Source organism: Papio anubis, chromosome 5 (assembly GCF_008728515.1).
Source record: "Papio anubis isolate 15944 chromosome 5, Panubis1.0, whole genome shotgun sequence".
NCBI classification, from domain to species: Eukaryota; Metazoa; Chordata; class Mammalia; order Primates; family Cercopithecidae; genus Papio; species Papio anubis.
In genome coordinates, this window is record NC_044980.1 from 147,745,731 (window position 1) to 147,769,619 (window position 23,889).

The 23,889-nt window shown below is 42.4% G+C and overlaps 2 pseudogenes; both read right to left on the reverse strand.

The window, feature by feature from the left end:
* Positions 1–14,673: 14,673 nt before the first annotated feature.
* Positions 14,674–15,149, reverse strand: LOC110743606 (annotated as a pseudogene).
* A 194-nt stretch (positions 15,150–15,343) lies between these two features.
* Positions 15,344–16,018, reverse strand: LOC110743554 (annotated as a pseudogene).
* Between the last annotated feature and the right edge of the window lie 7,871 nt (positions 16,019–23,889).

Consider the following 23,889-nt stretch of genomic DNA (forward strand, 5'->3'; position numbering starts at 1 on the left):
CTAGGTAAATTCCTCCATTTTACAGACGGGAAAACTGAGTCGAATCTGTGTGTATTTAAAATACTTAGCATGGTGCCTAGCACACAGTAAATATTCAACAGATGATAGTTGTTTTTGTTATTGGGAAGGTCTTTGCCTAAAAGTGATATGGGGAGTGGTGAGCTATAAAATTACTGTCAGCAATGACAACAATGATAATACGCTTATTTGTCTATGTTAAATACACACATATATATATATATATATATTTTAATTTGAAGGATCTTTTTCTCTGTGAGGAGGCATTTGAATTTGGTGTCTCTTCTCCTTTTTAAAAAATAAAAACTGTAATATGTTAAATATAACACTGTTCTTCAAAATTCAGCTATGTCATCTGACTCGCTAACTGTTCCAATTCCACATTCTAATCCACAGGCCGTATCCCTGGACTCTTAGGTAAGCATCTGAGATCTCTGTTATTTTAGAACATGGACTCTTTCTCCCTTCCTCTTTTCTTATCTTCCTACCTTAAGCCAGGATAAAACCTAGGCTCTGGGGTATAGTATATCATTTTGAGAGATAATGAATGTCACCAAAGTGACTACAAAATTACAGGGCCATCTCTGACTCTCTCTTTGCAGTTAATGTAGTGAAATTATACAGTTAATGTTTGTAAAGAATGATGGAGAGGAAAAGCAATATCTGAGTGCTAAATGTTATTACTAAGAAAAGGAGAAGATGAATCATTCTTTTTATATGTGTCCTTAGCCACTCCATCCTAAACCTAATATGAGCATGGAATTTCATAACTTTAATGGTTCTTTTAATAATGTTCAATCAGATATGAAATTAAGAAAACGAGGCTCACCTTCTGCCCCCACTCTGCCTAAGCTGACGTTTTAGGCAGAGTGTGAATAATATTTCCTGCTTCCCATGGAGCAGACTGAGCAAATGATGTGAGAATCTCTTCAGTTCCAACAAAGTGGCGGGAATGAGTTGGGTACTGCTGAGGAAATTTGGTGGGCAGTTGGTAAAATAGGTGTGAATGAGAGAAAGCTTTGTTGGGGAACCATGGTGGGTATGTGGGCACGTTCTACATTATTACAAATATTGGGAATTTCCCAGGGGAGCAGCAAGATCTTCTCCTATTTATTTTTAATTTTTAAAAATTCCAATCTTGCTCCTCCTGTAAGATCTTTTTCTAACCCCTTTGGGTTTTAAGGCAGTCTGAGAATGTGAGTTTTGTCCAGGCCACAATGTCAGACCCTCTGAGTAGTTTATGACCATAGTAGTTCTGACACCTAAAACTTGTCAAGGGCAAAGGCAACAAGTGGGCAGGTATAGTCTATTACCAGGGTATACAAATGATAGTTATTTCAAGGTCAAGTTTTCACCTGGATACAACAGGCTGCTGATATCTTTTTTTTTTTAAATCCATTTTTTGTTTTTTAGAGACAGGGTCTTGTTCTGTTGCCCAGTGAGAGTGCAGTGGCCAATCATGCCTCACTGCAGGCTTTGAACTCCTGGGCTTAAGGGATCCTCTCGTCTCAGCCTCCTGAATAGCTGGGACTATAGGCACGAGTCACTGCACCCAGCCTCATGTCTCATTTTTATACCCATAGATAGGGAGATACTTTTTCAGCTGGTCCCACAGTCATTTTAATTATGCACAACACAGCAATGTCTGCTGTGATCATAATTGCAACTCTGACCTGTGTTCTTTTGTGATTTAAATGTATTCTCCTAGGTCTGGCTCTGAAAGTTGATTTACTGTGGTAAGTCGTACCCGATGCCATGTAGCCTCAGAGAATGTGGCTGAAGTCTGGAGCTGTTAGAAACCGGGCATGATTTGAAGATATGCAACGGGGAAGGTAGAGATAACTGAGAAGAGAAACTGAAGTTTAGATTCTGGTCTTGGCACTTGTGACCCAGGACTTGTGTTGTTTTGAAGGCCATCAGAAAATAGTTGCCACATATTGGTGCTGCTGTATTGGAGATGCCATGCATGCGTTGGACAGCTCCTTTCTGAGTGCCCACGCACAAAGCCCTGCCTTGTGCTTTATGGGACAGCAGATAAGATGATTAGAGCATGGTTTAGAAACTCAGATATGTAAAATGGACTATTATCAAGGTGTTAATGAGGGGGTAAGTATCACTGTTTATACTACCATAAGATTCTTGATTGCTTTACAAAAGAATCTTAGTTCTGTGATTCCCTATCTGGGTTTGCAGAACGCTCTGGGCATTGGGTTGTTGCAACAAGTTCACAAATTCCTAAGTTCACCAAGAATAAGTAATAGGTCTTACACATAAGTGCATGACTATCTTTAAATATATATAGATGATAATATGATTAAAGTTAAGAAACACGAACTATTACTGATTTCAATTGCTTTTTAGCGTTGCTTTTTAGCTTTCCAGCGGGCTGATCTTTAAAGTGTTTCCGTGTTGCCATCATACAGGAATTCACATAATACTTTTACAGTAAAATGTATCTTCATGATTTTGTATTGAAACATTTTAAAGTAATTTAAAAATAAGAACAAATTTTCATATATGTATTCACATATTGATCATTTCTAGTGCTTTTCAGTCCTTTGTGTAGATCATGATTTCCATCTGGTACCATTTTCTTTCTGATGGACTTCCTTTTACATTTCTTATAGTATGTGACTATTGGTGATGAATTCTTCCAGCCTTTTTACATCTGAAAAAAGTCTTTACTTAACCTTTTTTTTTTTTTTTTTTTTAAAGATATCTCCACTGGGTATAGAATTCCAGGCTTTTTTTCTTTCAGTACTTGAAAGATGTTGCTCCACTATTTTCTGGCTTCCCCTCTGCTGTCATTCTTATCTTTGTTCCTTTGTACTTGACGTATCTTTTTCTTGTGGCTGCATTAAAGCCCTTCTCTCTATTGCTGGTTTTAGGCAATTTGATTATGATGTACCTTGGTCTTCTTGTATGGGGTTCATTGAACTTGCTGGAACTGCAGGTTTATTGTTTTCACCAAATCTCATTAGGCTGCTTAAAATTATCTCACAGTTCACTGATGCTCAGTTCGCTTGTTTTTCCAGTCTTATTTTTTGGCTTCATCTTGAAGTTTCTATTGCTATGTCTTCAAGTTCATGAATCTTTTCTTCTGCAGCTCTAATCTACTGTCGAGAGGGTGTGTAGTAATCTGTCTTCTAGCCCTGCACCCTAGTCTTCCAGTTCTCCTATACAGAGGCAACTACCATTACCAATTTATTGGGCTTTTTTCCAGAGATGATGCATACATTTAAAGAGACAAAGATACATATTCCTTTTCCTCCCATAACAGCATGCTATATATACTGTTAAACACTTTACTTTTATCTTGATATGGTGCTTGGATATGTTTGCATATAGAGATGGTGCATTCTTTTTAATGACTGCATAATATTTCTTTTGTGGATACACCATAATTTAACTTTCAGATTTTAGATTACTCTCTGTTATTTTCTAAGTGAGAGAATTATCGTAAAGTCCAGATATGATGTGAAAATGTAGGCATGTTAATAGCAGATGCCTGTGTTTCAGTAGTGTTCAATTATGTTTTTTCCTATGAGTTCCAGGGAGGCTGCTGGTATGTCCCTGCTCTCACCAGATACATTTATGGTTTTTTTTCTTAGTATCATAGAATGCGGCATATTATAGGGGCAAAAGGTGGGTAGGTATATGGTAGGGCGCTCCAGGAAGCCAAGAAGCCTGATCATTCCTTTCACGTAGCACTAAGAGTCTTACTGCTCTCCCTAAGCAGGTGTGCAGAACCCTGCCAGTTCTAGCTCTACTCCCCACAGTATCCCCACAGTTCACTGCAAGATTGACATGTTTCAGAGAGTAAGTGACAAGACAATGCTCTTGAGAAAATGACAGCAAACCCCAGAGAGAATCAGAGATGCTGAGGCCGGGCATAGTAGCTCATGCTTGAGAGGCTAAGGCAGGAGGATCTCTTGAGCCCAGGAGTTCAAGACCAGCTTAGGAAACATAGTGAGACCCCCATGTGTACAAAAAATTAAACAAAAATTAGCAGGGTGTGGTGGTGCATGCCTGTAGTCCCAGCTACTTGGGAGGGTGAGGTGGGGAGGATTACTTGAGGCTGGGAGGCCGAGGCTGTAGTGAGCTGTGACTGTGCCATTACTCGACAGAGCAAGACTCTGTCTCAAAAAACAAAAAACAAAAATCAAATAATAGTTAATGGAGTGAGAGAGAGGAGTGAAAGTGGGTTTAGGTGCCACTGAACCTGACATTCCTGGAGTTTCTTCTTCACATTGTTCTTTTTTAAAATTTTGGGCTATTCTAGTATTAACTCTTTTGCTTAAACTGGTTTTATCTAGTTTTTTTCTCTTTGTACTTTTTAGAATGATTTTGGTAACAGGGAACCCATGTGTTATCCCATGTGTTATGGTCTGAGTTGTGTCCCCTACCCCAGAATTCCTATGTTGAAGCCCTAACTCCTGCTACTTCAGAATGTGACTGTATTTAGAGACAGGATCTTTAAAGAAGTGATTAAGTTAAAATGAGACTATTGGGGTGGGCCCTAATCCATGACGACTAATGTCCTTTTAAGAAGAAAACATTTGGGCACACAGGAGAGACACAGGGATGTGTGCATGGAGGAAAGACCATGTGGGGACTCAGATGACTGGAACTGGGACAGCTGGGGCTGGTAGATTCACTTCCAGCTTCGTCACTCATGAGTCTAGAACCCTGTGATGCTGGAAGGCTGGGCTTAGCTGGGACTGTCAGCCAGAGCACCTACACTTGGCTTCTCCAGCTTGCTAGTCTCAGCAAGAAGGTGGCTATCTGCAAGCCAAGGAGAGAGGTCTCAGGAGAAGTGCCTTGATGTTGGGTTTCTAACCTCTAGAACTATGAGAGCATACATTTCTGTTGTTTAAGATACCTAGTCTGTAGTACTTTGTTATGACAGCCCTAGTTGACTAATATGCCACTTCAAAAGAGCTTGAACACTAGAGGAACGAATTAGTTCATGTCACCAGAAGCCCAGAGACGAGGCAGCTCCAGGGTTGGTTAACTTAGCCACTCAGTGCTGCCTCAACGAGGAGGTTTTTCCATCTTTCTACTTTGCCATTTGTACCAGTTACTTTTGCTGTCTTAACAAACGGCCCCGAAACATAGTGGTATATAAGTCCGCTTGTTATGCTCATGGATTTTGTGGGTCAAGACTTCTGTCAGGGCACAGCAGAGATGGCTGGCTCCTGTTTCACGATTCTGGGCCCTCTGTGGGAGGAGCCTTGAGTGGCTGGGTGTGATCTGAACGATTGAAGATGACTCAAATGGCTGGGAACTGGGACAGCTGGGGCTGGAAGATCCACTTCCAGCTTCTTCACTCACGCATCTAGAACCCTGTGATACTGGAAGGCTGGGCTTAGCTGGGACTGTCAGCCAGAATGCCTACACTAGGTTTCTCCAGAGTGGTGGTCTCAGGGTAGTCAGACATCTTACATGACAGATGACTTTCCTCAGAACAAGCATGCCGGCAGTGAGTGTGCCAAGAGAATCAGGCAGGTACGGCACAGCCTTTTATGACCTAGACCACTTCTGCCATATTCTATTGGCAGAGGTAGTCAAAAGCCCTACCAGATTTGAGGGAAGGGGACCTAGATTTTGTCTATTGTGGGAGGAGTGTCAAAGAATTTGCAGCCATTAAAAAAAATTGCCACTGCAGGCTCATCTTGGGAGCTAGTTTTTTTTCATGATTGTTAAGAGTGCTGTAGCATCTTGGGTAATGTGGTAAAACCTCATTTCCACAAAAAATACAAAAAAATTAGCTGGGCATGGTGGCACGTACCTGTATTCCCAGCTGCTTGGGAGGTTGAGGTGGGAAGATCACTTGAGTGACTGCAGTAAGCTGTGACCACACCACTGCATTCCACCCTGGGTGACAAAGCAAGACCCTGTCTGAAAAAAAAAGAGGGCTACAGCAACTCTATGCTCTATGTGTCACAATCTTACACATTAACAACCAGGGATAGAAAAGGAAAACGTTTCCCTGAAGTCCCACCAGCAGGCTTCTCCTCACATCCCCTTGGCAAGAATTGGGCTGTATGTCCTTTCCAAAACTGGCAAAAGGAAGGTCACTTGCCCTGCTCAGCTTAGCCTAATCAAGTTCCACTCCCCTTGGGCTGAAGATAGGATGGCTTTCTTTAAGCATAAGGTCCCATGGAATGGGCAAATACTCTTCAGAAATTAGGGTTTGCCACCGTGGAGGAACCTCAAGAGAATGGATTTGGGGAGGTGACTTACAGTGTCTGCATAAACTTTCTATAAGGAGAGTCTGGCCTAATTAGGGCGTGTTTAAGAAAGAAGATAAAGATGGCTTTCATTATGTCCATAGGCTGGGGTCCTCAACAAGACCACAGTTTGAATTCTTTGCCATGCTTGTACTTTCTCACTCTTATATTTGTTCCTTTTCTCCCCTTGCCTCTTCATAGAGATCGATTACAATTTTTAGTACCAAGAGCAAATGCTTCTGTTCCTGGAAAATCAGGGGATGCACAAATAGCGTGTTCTTAAAGCAAATGTGACAGTTACAATAGGGATTCAGCCCCCAGATGGGGTCATCAAAACCCAATGTGACAGCTACAATGGATCCCTGATTCATCATAATAAGCATAACAGCCTCTGAGAATATCTCAGCACAAACTAGGTTATGAATGATTGATTAATAAGTGGAGGAGTGCTGTACAGATCGCCACATGCCAGTTCTGCTGAGAGCCATAATCTCCCATCTAACATTGTCTTATCACTGAGCTCACACAATGAGGCCTGTTATTTATGGAACAAAGTCAGGGATGTTTTCCATGACTCATATTGGGAGCGTCCCACAGAAAAAATGGGATGTTCCATAGTGGGAGATGAAATCAAAGTTGTTAGAAAGTCTGTTTATAAGTCTTCCTGTCTGTGTGTGTGTGTCTTTCTGAGTGTGTCTCTGTATCTTCCTCTGTTGTAATTCTGTATGTGTTTCTACACGTGTCTGTGTTTGTATATCTCTACATGATTGCTGTGTGTGTATACGTCTGTGTGTGTGTCTCTGTGTATGTGTCTGTGTGTGCATCTCTTTGTGTCTGTGTGTCTTTTTTTTTTTTGTTTTGAGATGGAGTCTTGCTCTGTTGCCCAGGCTGGAGTGCAATGGCGTGATCTTGGCTCACTGCAACATCCACCTCCTGGGTTCAAGCGATTCTCCCGCCTCAGCATCCTGAGTAGCTCGAATTACAGGCACCCGCTATGATGCCTGGCTAACTTTTGTATTTTTTAGTAGAGAAGGGGTTTCACCATGTTGATCAGGCTGGTCTCAAACTCCTGACCTCAGGTGATCCACCCACCTCGGCCTTCCAAAGTGCTGGGATTATAGGCGTGAGCCACCGTGGCCGGCTGTCTGTGTGTCTTATAAAATTTATTTTTATTTTTAATTTTTGTGAATTATCTGATTTTTTTACTTATTCTCTAGAGTCCAGTTGAGCTCTTTTGCAGGTGTATATACTTTTGCAGGTATGTATCTTTTGCAGGTGTATATACTTGGGAGGTCCATGAGATATTTTGATACAGGCATGCTGTATGAAATAACCTGTGTGTGTCTTTCTGAATGTAGCCCTCTATATCTCTGTTTGCTGTCTCTGGGCATGTGTAAGCCTGTTTCTCTGTGTGTTTTGGCATGTGAGTATATTCCTTTCTACGCAAATATCTTTCTGTGTGCAAGTTTCTCTGTATGCACATGTGTGTCCCTGTCTGCATGTGTGTGCAGGCACGTGTGTGTGTGTGTTTTGTGTGTTTGTGTGTGTGTAGAGTTCAAGCTCAAGTGGACAAGAGTAACCTAGGAGGAGGAAGCAGCTCCCCTCAACCCCCCAGCAGATCTAGATAAATTTAAGGCAGGGTAACATCATGTGAAGAGTAGGGAATGGCCGCTGGGCTCCCTGGATGTTCAACCCCATTTTCCCTTTAACTCACTGCATGATTTTCTGTGATTGATTTCAATTCTCTGGGCCTTAGTTCTTTTGGAGATAATACTACTTGCTTAACCTAGCTCACAGGGATTTTCTGAGAATGAAATAGTAATGTAATTTCGAATGCTTTCGAAAAAGTTAAAAGCACTATAAAAAGGAAGGCATTAAATGGATTAACATTGGACTTGATTCAGGGAAAACCTTTATGTTCAAGATATGCATGGAAAGGGGACTTTGATTCAAATCAAAATCTTTGGTTGAAAGATCATGAAGGTTGAGTCACATGTGCTATGGGGGAGGAAGGAAGAAAATCAGCTTTGTGCTGAAGAAAGGCATCCTGCTCCAAATCAGCAAAGACAAAGAAGGTTCATTTTGGATGCAGGTTCTGCTCCATTAATGGTGGCTACTTAGAATATGATGTGAATAAGGTTTTGAGGGCTGCATCCTGGCCAGGGTGATAATAATGTCACTCGGGGTACCTGCCATAGACGTCAGGGACTTAGAACATGCAGGCTATGTGCTTACTGTCCCTCCCAGAGCAGGGCACTGGGCTAGACAATATCAGACTTGGAGTCTGAAGACGGGGACTGATGTGTTAGAAGTTGCCAAAACTAAAAATCTTCTTAAGTTTTGAAGTCATTTAACTTCTCGTCTCTCATACTACCTTGGTGATCCTCCCTTAGGGGGTTGGACAACAATCCAATTTAATTGTTGGATTCGTCCACAGATTTGTACAAAATGGTGTAAAGACAGGGTCTTATTTGAATTGGGAAAGAGAGATGATTTAGATGGTCATCGTGGATGTAAAGAATCTTCCATGCTCTGCCATTTTAATGTAACCTCTCTCGGGTTGGTTTTGTCGCAAGTTTTAAAATAACTCTCTAATTTTTCACTTATTCCCTGGAGTCCAACTGAGCTCTTAAGAAAATTAGAGACCAATAACATCACATAAACCCCATAACACTTTTTTTTTTTACCTTGCTTGTTCAATATTTCTTTCTTTCTTTTTTTTTTTTTTTTTTTTTGAGACAGAGTCTCTCTGTCACCCAAGCTGGAGTGCAGTGGCATGATCTCCGCTCATTGTGACCTCCACCTCTCAGGTTCAGGTGATTCTCCTGCCTCAGCCTCCAGAGTAGCTGGGATTACAGGTGTGCACCACCATGCCTGGCTAATTTTTTTATTTTTTAGGATAGACAGGGTTTCACCATGTTGGCCAGGCTGATCTTGATCTCCTGACCTCCACCTCAGCCTCCCAAAGTGCTGGGATTACTCAATATTTCCCTACCTTCCAGCCCTTACTTGAAGAGGTCTTCCCACACAATAGCTTCATGACTCAGCACATGTGCAGCAACTTAATTTTCTTTTCGAATGCTCCTTCACCTAGCCCTTTTGACTTGAGTGCACAAACTCCTTTTCCCTTTATCAGAATAAATAATTGGTGTCATTTTGTGTAGGTGAGCATGCATGAGTGTGTGTGTTGGCATCAGATATCGTTCACCTGATTATTGATTCTTTGCAAAAGTCAATAGCAAGATAAATGCTGTTTAAATAGATTTCATGTATCTTTTTTTCTAATTTGGGGGATTAGAGGTAGCAATGTGGGCTGGATGACAGTATGAGGAGGAAGCCGAACATTGCTTTTTCATAGAGCGATTGGCTTTATGAAACACCTCATGTCAGGCACTGCTCTAGCCACTGCAGATAGAATGAGAACAAGGAAGACACAGTCCCTTTCCTCACTCACTTCACTGAAGACACAGTTGAACACACAACTGCAAATGGATGAGGCATTTGTTTCCGTGCACACATAGCAAGGGCGTCGAACATTGCTGGGGCTGGGGGCAGAGGGGAGGGGCAGGGAAGGCTTCTAGAAATGAGCCATGCTTAAGCTAAGGCCTAAGGAATGAGGAAGGTATAGCCAAGGAAAGGAGGGGCAGGGTAGAGAGACTGAAACAGCACATGTGAAGCTGTGAAATAAGGAGACAGTGGCACATACAAGGAAGATGTATGTGGGAGGTGTTCATTAGAGAGATGTTCACCGTGGCTGGAGTGTGAGGGCTCAGGGGTAGAGATTAGGCTGCAGAGATAGCCGGTTTATAACGATTTTGAAGGATTCATGAAGGACTTTAGTGCCATATTTCTGCAACTTAAAAGATCTTATGAATTACCCATAGGTCTTGTTACAATGCAGATTTGGATGTAGGTCTGGGTGGGACCTGAGATCCTGTACATGTAACGAGCTTCCAGGTGAGGATGTGGCTGCGGGGAGAGGGCCACACTTGGAGTAGTAAGGCTTTTGACTCTATCCTGAGGGCAATGGCAGAGCCATTGAAGCATTTTAGGTAGGAGAATGCCATGACCTAACTGTGTGGTAGGAAGATACCATTACCTGCAATGTAATAAATGGATTTTAGGTAGGTAGACCTGGAAAATGAAAATCAGTGAGGAGGCGGTAGTAGCAGACAGTCATAAGAAACTTGCCAACTAAGGTAGTGGCAGTGGGCATGTGGCCTCATTCCTTAGCCCTGTCCTGTTCACCTTCCTGCAATATTAATTTTGTCTATATCTGCCTCCTTCACTAGGCAGTGGGCTCCTTGGTGGTGGTGCTTAGGCAGTGTAGAGGGAGGCAGTGTAGCATCGTGCTTAACAACACAAACCTTGGAGTCATTTGAGCCTAAATTCAAGTCCCACCTCCATGATGTACTATGCTGAATCTCTCAAGGCCTCCACTGTCACATCTGCTATAGATGAGAATGACACTTGCCACAGCGTGGAAAGGATTAAATGAAATGATGTAGATAAAGTGCTTAGCCTATGCCTGACATCCATTGATTAAAAACATATGTACAGCTGGTTGCAGTGGCTCACACCTGTAATCCCAGCACTTTGGGAGGCCGAGGCGGGTGGATCATCTGTGGTCAGGAATTCGAGACCAACCTGGCCAACATGGTGAAACCCCTTCTCTACTGAAAATACAAAAATTAGCCAGGCGTGGTGGCAGGCACCTGTAATCCCAGTTACTTGGGAGGCTTTAGGCAAGAGAATCACTTCAACCCAGGAGGCAGAGGTTGCAGCGAGCTGAGATTCAGCCACTGAACTGCAGCCTGGGTGACAAAACAAAACAACAAAACAAAACAAAACAGATGTACAGAACACTTGCTCCAGTGTGTTAGGGTTTGGGGATTTGGCAATGAACAAAGTATATTTGGTCCCTGCCCCCCTTGGCACACTTGATAAACAGTAGTGGCAGTAGTTGCTTATTATTCTTAGTTATATTTCTCTGCTGTTGGCCCATTCATTTTGCACATGGAGACAACATGAAGCTCCAGTGGCTCCTTGGTCTGGACAGTAACACCCCAACACCATCCTGAACATGTTATGGAGATGGACACTGTATTCTATACATTTGATTTAATTGATTTCTCAAGCCCTAGCAGTACTTTCAGCTTAATTATCCATAAAACTGAAGCAAAGATGCTTGAGGTCTAAAATTTTCCGGCTCAGTAATCTATATGTGCCAACCCTGCAACATTACATTTAATGTTTTTCAAGGGATTGGGAGGGTGGGTGTGTATCCCATCATTATCTATTGCCTAGAGATGGCTAAAAATTTCCATGTAAAATAACATATTTGGTTTTGAGGCTGTAAATTTTCAAAGGAGAAATTGAGCTGCTGAACACTTGAGGGGTGATATGGTTTGGATATCACCCCTCCAAATCTCATGTCGAATTGTAATCCTCAGTGTTGGATGAAGGGCCTGGTGGGAGGTGATTGGATCATGGGGGTGGATTGCCCCCTTGCTGTTCTCCTGATAGTGAGTTCTTACGAGATCTGGTTGTTTAAAAATGTGTAGCACTTCCCCCTTTGCTCTCTTCTTCCTGCTCCAGCCACATAAGATGTGTCTGCTTCCCCTTCCGGCACGACTGAAAGTTTCCTGAGGCCGCCCCTGCCATACTTCCTGTATAGCCTGCAGAACTGTGAGCCAATTAAACCTATTCTCTTTATAAATTACCCAGTTTCAGGTATTTCTTTGTAGTAGTGCAAGAATGGACTAATACAAAAGGAAAAACAGAAGATAAGAGGAATGTGACGATAGCAGTGGAAAGAAAGAATGATTGGTGGTCTTTGGCAAGGAGGATGGCACCTGGACTATGGGAGCTTTGGTGGGCTCTATAACCCGCTATAAGATACCCAGCTATAATAAATTAGATAGGTTCCCTGGCTTGTAAAGACTCTGGCTACTTAAGCCAATGGGAATTTAATGGAAGGTTAGGGGAGCTGGATCCCACAGCGGGAACCTGTGAGAGGCTGTCTGAGTATGAGGCACGTTGGAGGACCATGTTTGAGAAGGGGCAAGAACCTAACAAGACTTGGGAGGATTGAGCAGCAGGGACCCCTGCAATGGCCTCATGGCAGTAAGAGTCTGACTTGTCTCCTGGTTGGTCTACCATCAACTCTTCCTTCTCTCTCTGCATTTGTTCTAGACTCAAAGTCCCAAAAAACAACTAGCTGAGCCTAGGCTGCAGGTCTGTACCCTGGTTGTTGTGTGACTGGAGGGAAAATCTCTGGTGACTTCAGCTTTTGTACCGGGGGGTGGGTACCTGGAATTATTTTCCCATGGTTATACATATTGATACATATACATTTTCCTTCTGGGTAAATTCCCAGAAGGAAATACATTAGAGTGTTATTAGGATGGGGGAAATGGATGTAGGCATCTGCAGCATGTAAAATGACAAGGTTGATGACTTATTAGTTAAGAATCAACTTGTTTATTGTTCCTTTGAGGTTTGTTTAAATGTTGCTTGCCTTTCTAGGTTTCTCCAGGCAACTCCTCATCTCCAGTGTTCTCATTGCACTTTATATTACTCTTAGCTTTTAATTCTCAGGGACAAGGACTGACCTCATTCAACTCTGTGTTCCTAGGGCCTAGCAAAGTGCTTCACACGTAAAAGACATTTGCTGACTTACAGTTGAATAGAAAACATATGTGTGGATATCTTACCAGAAACACAATTGTAAGCAGCTGGGAATTTCAATGGGTAACTTTTCTGTGTAGAAAACATTAAAAAATTATTCTGTAGCCCGTGCATGTGTAAAACCCACTCCCTAAAGGCATATAGCCTTGAACAGTGTAGAGTCAGAGACAGTACAGCATCCTTTCAATTTCAGCTTCTATTCACTTGATTTTTGAAGAATATTTTCTTTTGCAAAAGCCTCCTTCACTTAAGAAGTTTTCTTGCCTTGTTAGGTATCAGCCAAACATTTTCTCTTTGATCTGGAGACATAGGATCCTGTTCCCCGAGATATTTTGGTTTCTGCACACGCTTGGGATCTGCTGGAATCCAGCTCCCTGTTTCTAAGATGAAACCTGGACCATTTAGGGCATGTAGGGGCCAAGGGCCCTTGAAGATTTGCTGAAAATCACTGAGGTGATACAGATTAATTAGAGAAAAGGCATACAAATTTATTTAACGTGTATGCAAGAGAACCTTTAGAATGAAGACCCAAAGATACAGGGGAAACTATCCATTTTTATGCTTAGGTTCAACAAAGTGTGGACAGCTGTGTGGTAATAGGATTGGGCAAAACGTGCATGACTGAGTAGTGAAACTCAGCGAGGCCTGTCTGTCTAGGTTCTTCTTGGTCCATCTGAGCAGCATTCCTTCCTTCCGGGTGAGGGGCAGGACCCTGTCTGGAATGGGGATCTTATGACTCACAAATAAAATAGATCAGATCATTTCTTTATGGCCAGTTTTCACACAGAAAAGTGGGGGAAAGTTAGAACAATATTTTTAGGTTTTATGGCTGGCTTTAAGGAAAAGCGGTTCTGGTTCCTATGACCTACCTCGGGGAAGAGAGATTCTAGTTTCTCTGGCTAGCCTTGTAGGTGAATGGGACTGAGAGACAGGAGGGCAGGAGCAGGTCAGGGAGAAACGTTTGCTTCTGAGGCTTTCATTTTAGGGTATTGTTTTCTGAGCTCCAACAGGCATCTATAGGGCTGGTAAATTTACCTGGAGTAGCCAAGTACAAATGAATTACTTCAGAGTCCCATTCAGGCTAGCCAGAGAAATGAGAATCTGATCTATCCTATTTGTGAGTCATAATTAAACAGATAGTCTTATCTAAGGGTGCCAAAATTCTAGAATCTGAATTTCATCCTAGAATTAGGTCCCCCTGGCTCCCCTTCAGTGAAGCGACTGGCAAGGGACTGTGGAGAATTGAGGCATTTGCCTCCTAGACTTCCACCTCCCTGGTCTAATCAGAGCAAGCAGCAGAAACTGACTGATAGAAGCAGAGAAGAAATGTATGGAAAGGCCATGGGACAGCCCCCTACAGTGACCTGAAAGGCTGGAGGATTGGGCAAGATCAAAAGGAGAGTGGGCAACCAGGACCAACGCTAGAATTGTGAATAGCCCCTGGCTACAGAACCAGACTGACAGGGTCCCTGCAGTGTTTGCCACTGAGCCTGATTACCACAGCCTGCAGAGGTGCTGCTAGCTACACACAGGCTGACCCTACTTCTCCTGGGAATGGGATTTTGTTTTGCTATCACCTGCCCCCAGGATGGATTCTTTGCAGTCTCCTATTCTCTGCATTTCTAACTGCTGTTTCAAAGTCCTGGGTGCCCTGCTTTCAAGAGGGGTTGGGAAGGTGAGCACCACATTAAAAAAATGTATCAGTTATTTCATTAGAATCTTCTTAAGAAATTTAGAACATCAATGTGTGAGGATAAATTCTACTCGTCAGGGCAAACACAGATCACAGTTAGCCCTGGAACTGAGGAATAGCTTTGATATTGGTAAAATTTGCCCGTCCACAGCTTTCTGATCAACCAGACACCTCTCCATAACTTCCTATTTCTCTTTTTCTGCATCAGAGATCTCACCTTCGTGGTGTCTGGGCTTCTGCAGTTTCTTCTTGAAGTAAGCATCAGTAAGACGTTTTGGGATTTTCACATTGCTGACTGATACCAATTTTTATAGAGGTGGCAGTGACAAATTACTGGTGTGTTCTTCACAGAGAAACTCAATTGAGGACCAGAGGTCCAGTCACAAGTAAAAGCCACTGCCCAGTTAGCTGCTCTGGGAAAACCATCTTGCCTCTGTGGCGCCCAGTGAGGATGAGCACAATGGTCCTGGGAGCGATGCGGCTTGCAGTTTTCTGGCATGCTGACTGCAGGGTTTTTTTGTTTTTGAGGCAGAGTCTCACTGTGTCACCCAGGCTGGAGTGCAATGGTGCGATCTCGGCTCACTGCTACTTCTTGCCTCCTGGGTTCAAGCGATTCTCCTGCCTCAGCCTCCCAAGTAGCTGGGACTACAGGTGCGTACTACCACTCCTGGCTAATTTTTGTATTTTTAGTAGAGAAGGGGTTTCACTATGTTGACCAGGCTGGTCTCATACTCCTGACTTCTGGTGATCTGCCCACCTCAGCCTCCCACAGTGCTGGGATTACAGGCATGAGCTACTATGCCTGGCTGCTCAACAACTTTTTAGATACATCTCCAGTAGGATGATAAGGCATGTTGTGAAGTTTAACCACTGGGGCACCACCATTCTTGTCACCACCAACTGGTTTTGTAACAGTTGCAAGAACCTTCTCCTTTTCAATCTTGGATTTAGCCACTGAGTACTTCCTCTTGTACGTGCCTTTCTGGAACACATAGCAGGTCGGGAATATCTGTCAATTCCTCTGATGAGGACAGGATTTCAGCTGCAGTGGGGCTTCCCTTTCTTGCGTTTTTTGGCCTTGAGGTTACCCTTTGTTACCTTGCCACTAGCATCAGCTTTCTTGGATTCAGGTTTCTTCTCCTTAGTATCTGGCTTCTCAACTTTTTCACTCACCATCTTATAAGATGAGAAAGACAGCACCAGGCTGGGTGCGGTGGCTCATGCCTGTAATCCCAGCACTTTTGGAGACTGAGGCAGGCAATCGCTTTAACTCAGGGGTTTGAGACGAACCTGGCCAACATGACAAAATCTCACCTCTACAAAAAAAATATAAAAACTAGCTGGGTGTGATGGCATGTGCCTATAGTCTCAGCTCCTTGGGAGTTGAGGTAGGAGGATCACTGGAGCCCAGAAGTTAAGGCTACAGTGAGCTATGGTTGCGCCATTGCACTCCAGCCTGGAGTGCAGTGAGATCCTGTCTCAAAAGAAAGAAAGAAAGAAAGAAGAAGAAAGAAAAAAAGAAGACAGCACTACATTTTCAGGCTCTTTAACAAAGTGCTTAAGGTTAGGGGCCAGCAGAATTCCCCAAAGGTGATAAAGAATTTCATCTGCTGGGTAGCTAAAAGAAAAATGCCCATGACACCTATTTTAAGCCATTGTTGGTAATAGTAAGAAAATAATCTTTTTATCTTTTTGGTGTTTTAGATTTTGACAATAAAATGCTTTGTTGGTTCAACACAACAACACGGATGGCTGGAGGATCACAAAAGAATCTACTATGTCTATCATTTCCTTGAGTGTCTGAATGAAATATCATTGGCTCTGTGGCAAGGGGCTCTGCCACTTACTAGCTGTATGACCTGGGAGCAATCATTTAATCTTTGTCAGCCTCAGTTTCCTCATTTATGAAGTGGAAATGATTTTAGCATTTATCTCTTACTTAGAGTTGTTGTGTGATGATATCCATAAAGCTCCTAGGACAGTGCTCAGTGTATAATAGTGCTTAATAAATGGTAGCTATTAATGGCTAATTTAGAGAGACTTGAGATTGAGGATTGGCCAAAAGAGTCAAAATGCAAGGCCTGCTGATGTCCACGATGTACCAGGTGTCCACCTTCAAGGATAATTTGGAGGAAGGAGGTCATGATAAAAGATGAAGTGAGTGACCTCCAAGTTGGATGACCTCCATCAAACAAGATGGGCAAATTCCCAAATGCTACTGGTCACAGGTGCTTGAGCAGAACAATCTGCTTTCAAAGTACAATTAAATAGGAAAATGCTCAGTGATCTCAAGGGGTAGACCCACTCCGGTGCCCCATCTGCTCAGTTTAGGCACAGCCATTAGACAGTGCTGGGGAAAATGTTTGTCTCTAGTTTACAGAAGGTTCTTTTGGAATTTCTTTGCAGAACTCAAAAGGGGGGTGTTCTCAGCAACTTTTGTTTAGGTTGGAATCCTAGGAAAGTCACCAATCTTTGGACATACTCACATTTCTATTTTTGTTCCAGTTATCCAGCAGATAATAAATAGGTTTTTAGTTCTGCTAAGTGCTAATTTGAGAGGCATCTTGTTTAAAAGTTATTTATTAGGAGAAAATATGAAAGATGCAGCCTAAGAAATAATCTGTTGGTGTTGCTGACTCACCTTTTCAGGTAAGGCATCAATTTTATTATTATTTAGCCTTTTTGCTAGATGAAGAATGAGAATGAATCACCAAAAAAAAAAAAAAAAAAAAAAAAAAAAAAGAAAGATTCTAAGAGATGTGCACACATTTGTTTTCCCATAACTGAGGATCATTTGAGTTTATGTAAGACGCTATTTCAGAGTTAGCACATCACCTCTAAAGCTGCTGCATTTAAAGCTGGGTTGGTTGTTAAAAGCACCATTTAAATGTTTTCATGGAGGAATTAGGGATGGAATATGTACACACTGGTCACCCAGGGAGAAGTTGAAATAGTCATTTACCTCTTTAATGGAGGCAGAGAATGTAATTAATAACCATTTGCATATAACAGTTAAATATTTCATGGTGGTGACAATGATTCATCCCTACTTCCTATAGCATCTAGAGCAAAATTAAACCCAGGTGTTAAGACGTTCAGGAAACTATAGAATGTAAAAACTCAACATTCACCCTGTCTCTGTCCTACTAACTCACCGTCCTTGTATTCCTCTCATACTCATCCTCCTTCTGCAAGTAGCAGTTTTAACTTCTGTATTGCTTGGCACCCCAGGCTTCCTAATTTACAGAGAGAACTTGGCTAGTGCAGGGAAGGCAAATAGGTTTCAAGCCTCAGATTTCAACCTGAGATTGATTGGTAGTGGCTATGTGGAACACTGTGTTGAAAGGGCTTCTAAAAAGTTGCCTCTAGGCGCAGTGGGAAAGAGGGCAGTGATTGATTAGTAATGCCTGCCATGGGTTGGAGAGAAGAGTACTGGCCTGAATATCATTTATTTTTCCATCCTCAACCAGTGCAAAGAACCCAAGATTAGGAATTGGGTCTGGTCTCGGTTTAGCCATAGCATGCCATATGATTTTGGACAAACATCACCATTCTAGTTTTCCCAAATGCTAATTTAGAGGAAATTTAGTCTCTCACGCAAAATTTAAAAGGCTGTTATAAAGATTGAAAAAGATTTGAAAGCACAGAAATCTACATAATATATTGTTATATTGCCATTTTCCAAATGGAAGGCTAACTGGACAGCTTACAGATTTATGTAAGACTCAGAGCTCCATTGTAAATCTATTAATTTTACAAATGTGAGGGGTATAGGGAAAAGAGAGTGTGGAGTCCTTCTGCAGAAATGAGAGATTGAAAAGGTCAGAGATAAAAGGAACTTAAATATTATCTAGGAGAGTGGTTTTCCTGTTTTTTTTTTTTTTTTTTCTTAAAATCTGAGAAACTCCCTTTTCCCCCTCAGACAAAATCCTTACGCACACCCAATACAATAAACCAGTAAGTGGTGCTATTCTGTTTGAAGGTGTTTATTTCTTAGTAGGCTTCCCAGATCCTTGGTGTAGAGTAAGTATTAAGTAGGCTTCCCAGATCCTTGGTTGTAGAGTAAGTATTAAGTATATTTTAATTCAATTACATGTCCCAGGCATCTTCAGAAAGAGGTATTAAAACTTTTCCAGTGTGTTAAATTCTGCTACCTCACCAATGACATCTTGGACCTTGACCTCCAATGTGTGTGTGACCAAATTCCCCTCATAGAGGCTGGGAAGAGAGGTACTTGTTTGAGATCCAAATGATAAAATGCCTGGTATGGGAGGAAAAAAAAGATTTCTGTGTGAGAGAAAAGCTAGTCCTAATTGTGTTACAAACACAAGGACATAAAAAAGCTCTTCCATTTCTAAAATCCTAGAGTGGAATGAGAAGTCCTTACAATGACTTTGCCTCATCATTATCCAGTCATCCAGTTAATATTCACCCAGTAATCTACTGTGCATCAGGCATTGCATTTAGCACTGGGGATACAGTGTTAGGCAAAGCTGGGTCTGCGTTTTCATGGACCACATATTTTGTTGGGAGAGACAGAATGAACAAAGGTAAAAAGATTTTAGATGGTGATATGTGGAATGAAAATAGTTTTCATACAAGGGAACTGAAGGTGGAGCTTCTAAATAGCGGTTGCTCCATACTTGTTAAATGAATCAATAAAGGCTTATTATGGGCCACCAGAGGCCCCAGACCACACGTTGACAATAAATATTTTCAACAATGTAAAGAGTAGAACCATATCAATTGTAATCTTAGAGTTCCCATGGGGCGCAAGAGAAACTTTATTTGCCTGATTGAGTGGGAGTCTGGCTAAGAGCATTGTGGCTAGAGCTTTTTATATCTTTATATTTTGGAGCTGCCCGGCCACGTTTCTGCACCTATAGCAATGTCATAAAAGCTACTCCCTGCTCACGGTAATGAAGCACAGAGGAGTTGTGTTAGGAATTTATGTCAGCTGGAGAAGGGACGCTGGAGTAGCCAACTTATAACAAAATAACTTTAATAAATTTTGTTGACTGAGGAAAGGCAAAGCATTTTATGGATCTGGAAAACAAACGAGTTTAGGGCTCAGAGCTGGGAGAAAGTGATTACAGAAGAGAACTCAAAGTTGAGAATAGAAAGAAGAAGACTGAGAGGGAGTCAGATAGAGGTGTGAGGAGCCAAACAGGACAAAAAGCTGGGTTCATTTACTATGGACCCCTCTGCCTTACAGGAATGAAAGTGGGAATAAAATACTCCACATGAAACTTACTTCAAAAGCCATAGTTCACAAAGAGAACCATTAATCTCACTGTAATGGTTAATTTAATTTAATTTAAATTAATCTTATTTTTGAGACAGACTCTTGTTCTGTCACTCAGGCTGGAGTGTGGTGGCAGGATCTTGGCTCACTGCACCCTCCACCTCTCGAGTTCAAGCGATTCTCCTGCCTCAGCCTCCTGAGTAGTTGGGATTGCAGGCGTGTGCCACCATGTGTGGCTACTTTTTGTAGAGATGGGATTTTGCCATTTTGGCCAGGTTGGTCTTGAACTCCTGACCTCAAGTGATCCACCCGTCTTGGCCTCCCAAAGTGCTGGGATTATAGGTATGAGCCACCTCGCCCAGCCTGTGATGGTTAATTTTAATACATCATCTTGATTGGGCCACAGGGTACCCAGTTTAAACATTACTTCTAGATGTGTCTGCAAGGATATGTCTATTTCCAGATGAGACTGGCATTTGAATTGGTGAACTCCATGAAATAGATTGCCTTTCCCAATGTGGATGGGCACCCTCCAATCAGCTGAGGTCCTAAATAGAATAAAAAGCAGGGGAAGGAGGGATTTGGCCCCTTCCTATCTGCTGCATGAGGTGGGATCTTGGTCTTATTCTGCCCTTGGACTGAGATTTACACCACTGGGCCCCCTGGTTCTCAGGCCTTCAGACTCAGACTGGGACTGTACCACTGGCTTGCCTGGGTCTCCAGCTTGCAGACAGCAGATCATGGGACTTCTCAGCCTCCATAATCACATGGGCCAATTCCTCATGCCTTAAATTAGAGGCATTTCCCATTTGTATGCTTTGAAAAATCAATTCACAGTGTCAACAGCAACAGTGTTAGAATTGTGAAGTACCTTCTTTTTCCCTAATGTCTGTCATCTTCTTCTTCCTGGCCTAGGTATATTGCTTTAGGTTCAGAGGCTTACATTGAGGAAGACTGGAGATAAATGCTCTTTTTCTCTTCATGTCAGTCTGGTGAGATGCCCCTTCAACTCTGGCCTGCCCTGGCTATTGTACTGGCAGAGGGACTGCCAGGGAGATCTTGTGACTTATGTTGAATATTTATTCTCCCTGGCTGTGAAGGTGGGCAAACCAGATGGTCATTACGAGGAGCCTGGCGTCTGGATTTGCCTGTTACCTTACAATGTAGTGATCACATCTCATTACGTCCCAACTCTTACACCATGGAATTCCAGGAAGTTCTGAAGCCCCAGGAGCCTTCAACATCTGAAAGCATTTGGATTTACTATTCTGTTTCTCATCCCCTTGTTTGGAGGTCTCCTGTATCTTGCTGTGATTGTGTGCTTGTGTGTGTGTGTGTATGCATGCATGCTTTGCTGGTATGATGGTTCTCAGCACTGTCTCCTGCCTTACATCCAAGTTCTACCATTTAAGCTGACCTTCTTAGTATTTTATCACTGACATTATTTGGAATGGCTGGTGCATGCTGATAATAAAATCAGACTGACTGTTATTGTTTTTAAATTCTCCAAAGGCCATGCCCATGCACCCGTTTACTGCCTGCACGTAGGGCTGACTGCTTCTACCGCCTTAGGGTCAAAGTCTCTGCTTGGCGGCATCCTATTCACCCTTCATGATCCATACTGGGCTAGGTTTGATGCTCCTCCTACCCTGCTTTCTCTATCCTATCGCTTATCTGATATGTTTGTTTAACCTTCTGTTTTCTGCCTCTCTATTTTAAGGGATGTGGAAGCAGAGAAAGTGTTTTGCTCACTGTCACATCTGCGGAGCCTAGCCCAATGCCTGGCATGGAGTCAGGACGCAATCATAATTTGCCACTTGAATGAATAAATGGTTGGCTTGTCTCATGACTGGTCACTCTGTGTCTTACTTCCTCATCTGTAAAATCGAGCACTTTCTTTACTTATATCATAAGATTTCCATGAAGGTGAAATAAACTGATGAGCATTTTTTATTTTTATTTTTTGAGATGGAGTCTCGCTCTGTCACCCAGGCTGAAGTGCAGTGATGTGGTCTCAGCTCACTGCAACCTCTGCCTCCCGGGTTCAAGCAATTCTTATGCCTCAGCCTCCCAAGTAGCTGGGATTACAGGCAGGTGCCACCACGCCCGGCTAATTTTTGTATTTTTTTAGTAGAGATGGGGTTTCACCATGTTGTCCAGGCTGGTCTCAAACTCCTGACCTTGGGTGATCTGCCCACCTCGGCCTCCCAAAGTGCTGGGATCACTGATGAGCGTTTTTTAAAAGAGTGCAAAAAGAACTGTATAAAACTGTGAGGTGGTAATTGTTACGTGTGCTGTTGAGTGGAAAGATGACGCCTGACGCATCCTTTTGGTTTGTTGTTCTTTCCTGCTGTTCAGACACAAATATGTGTCAGCATTTAATCAATGCTGTCTTTCCAGAGGGAAGATTGACAGAGACAAGACTTCCTCTCTGCTCCTGTCAGGGTAATGGGTGCCTGTTGAGATGCTTGTCTTAATTTACCTAATAGAGGGCATTTGCCTCTTGCAAATTTGTTGTTTTGATTTATTCAGCAGATTTGCCATGATTAAAGTGTCCTTTTTCTTATAAGATAAAACTGACCTTTTCTTTCTTGAGGTGAATGACTGATGAAATATATCTATATTTATATACATACGTATATAAATTTGGTTAATTTGTATACGTGAGGTTAATTGATGGTTAACCCAGTGAGGTTAATTTGATGGTTTCTATCCAGGGACCAACATGTTCTGATTTAACATTGAAATCTCTTTGTAAAAGGCTCAATGCTGGGGAGATTAAATCTAGGACTAACCAATGGGCAGAAGGGATGAAGAGAGATTTTAAAAAATTGACTCTATTTAAAGTAGATCTGTTTAATGGATGGGCCCAGAGATGGGATAGGGTATCTTTAAAGGAAGGAGGGAGTGTCTCAGACCGGGGATGTTTATGCAGAGGTTGGATGGTCACTGAACAGGAATAGAGCTAATTTATTTATTCGGCAGATGTTTAATGAGCTCCTACACTGTGCTTGACACCAAGCGAGGTACTGGGAAGAGGCTGCCCTAAAGCCTGGAGATGTGGGTCTAGTCTTGTTTAACAATAATAACACACAACTACACAAAAGTAGCAGTTAATGCTCATCAATTGCTTAGTATGCACCAGCACAGGGCTCAGCATTTTATGTGCACTGCTTCGCTCCTCAGAGTGCCTCAGATAGCTGTATTTCCCCTTTTTCCACTTACTTGCTGTGTGACCTTGGGCTGGTCCCTTTCCCTCTGTCAGCATCAATTTCCTCATTTATAAGGATTTAACTCATCCCGGGGACAAAATGAGTTTCCAGGAGTAAAAGAAATTGAGACAAGGGAGCATCTGAGGGGGTGCTGAGCTCCCTGGCTCTGAATTTTTAAAATTTCTATTACATATAAAAACCAAATAGAGGCCATAGGCCTCCTAAAGGTGAAGCTTCAATTTTCAAGGGAATAGGACTATTGAGCAACACCAAACAAGGGACAGTGAAAGAGGAAAGGAAAGGTTCTGTCTGATAAATTGGACCTATTATTCTGGTCTGGGCCTGTTTAGACACTTACGGCTTAAAGTAATTTTACTTCTTGTCCTCACACTGTGTTCATCTCAAGAGAGTTTGGGCCAACCAGTTTAAGGAATTCTCAGGATATGTAGGCACAGACAATGATCTCAGTGTACATCTGGTTGCTGGAAGAGTCCAGGGGCTTGACCTCTGGAACCCCCAGATAGACTCCGAGGCCAGGCAGGGACTCAACCAGGACAGGGGACATAATCTTTTGGTACCACAGGCAGTGGCATAGCAAGCATGGGTGATGGAAGTACAAAAGAATATTTTATCACTGACATTATTGGAATTGCTGGCGCATGCTGATAATAAAATCAGACTGATTCTTATTGTCTTTAAATTCTCCAAAGGCCATGCCCATGCACCCCTTTATTGCCTGCACATAGGGCTGACTGCTTCTACTGCCTGCCCTTCTTCTTTTTCTTTTTTTCTCTGTTG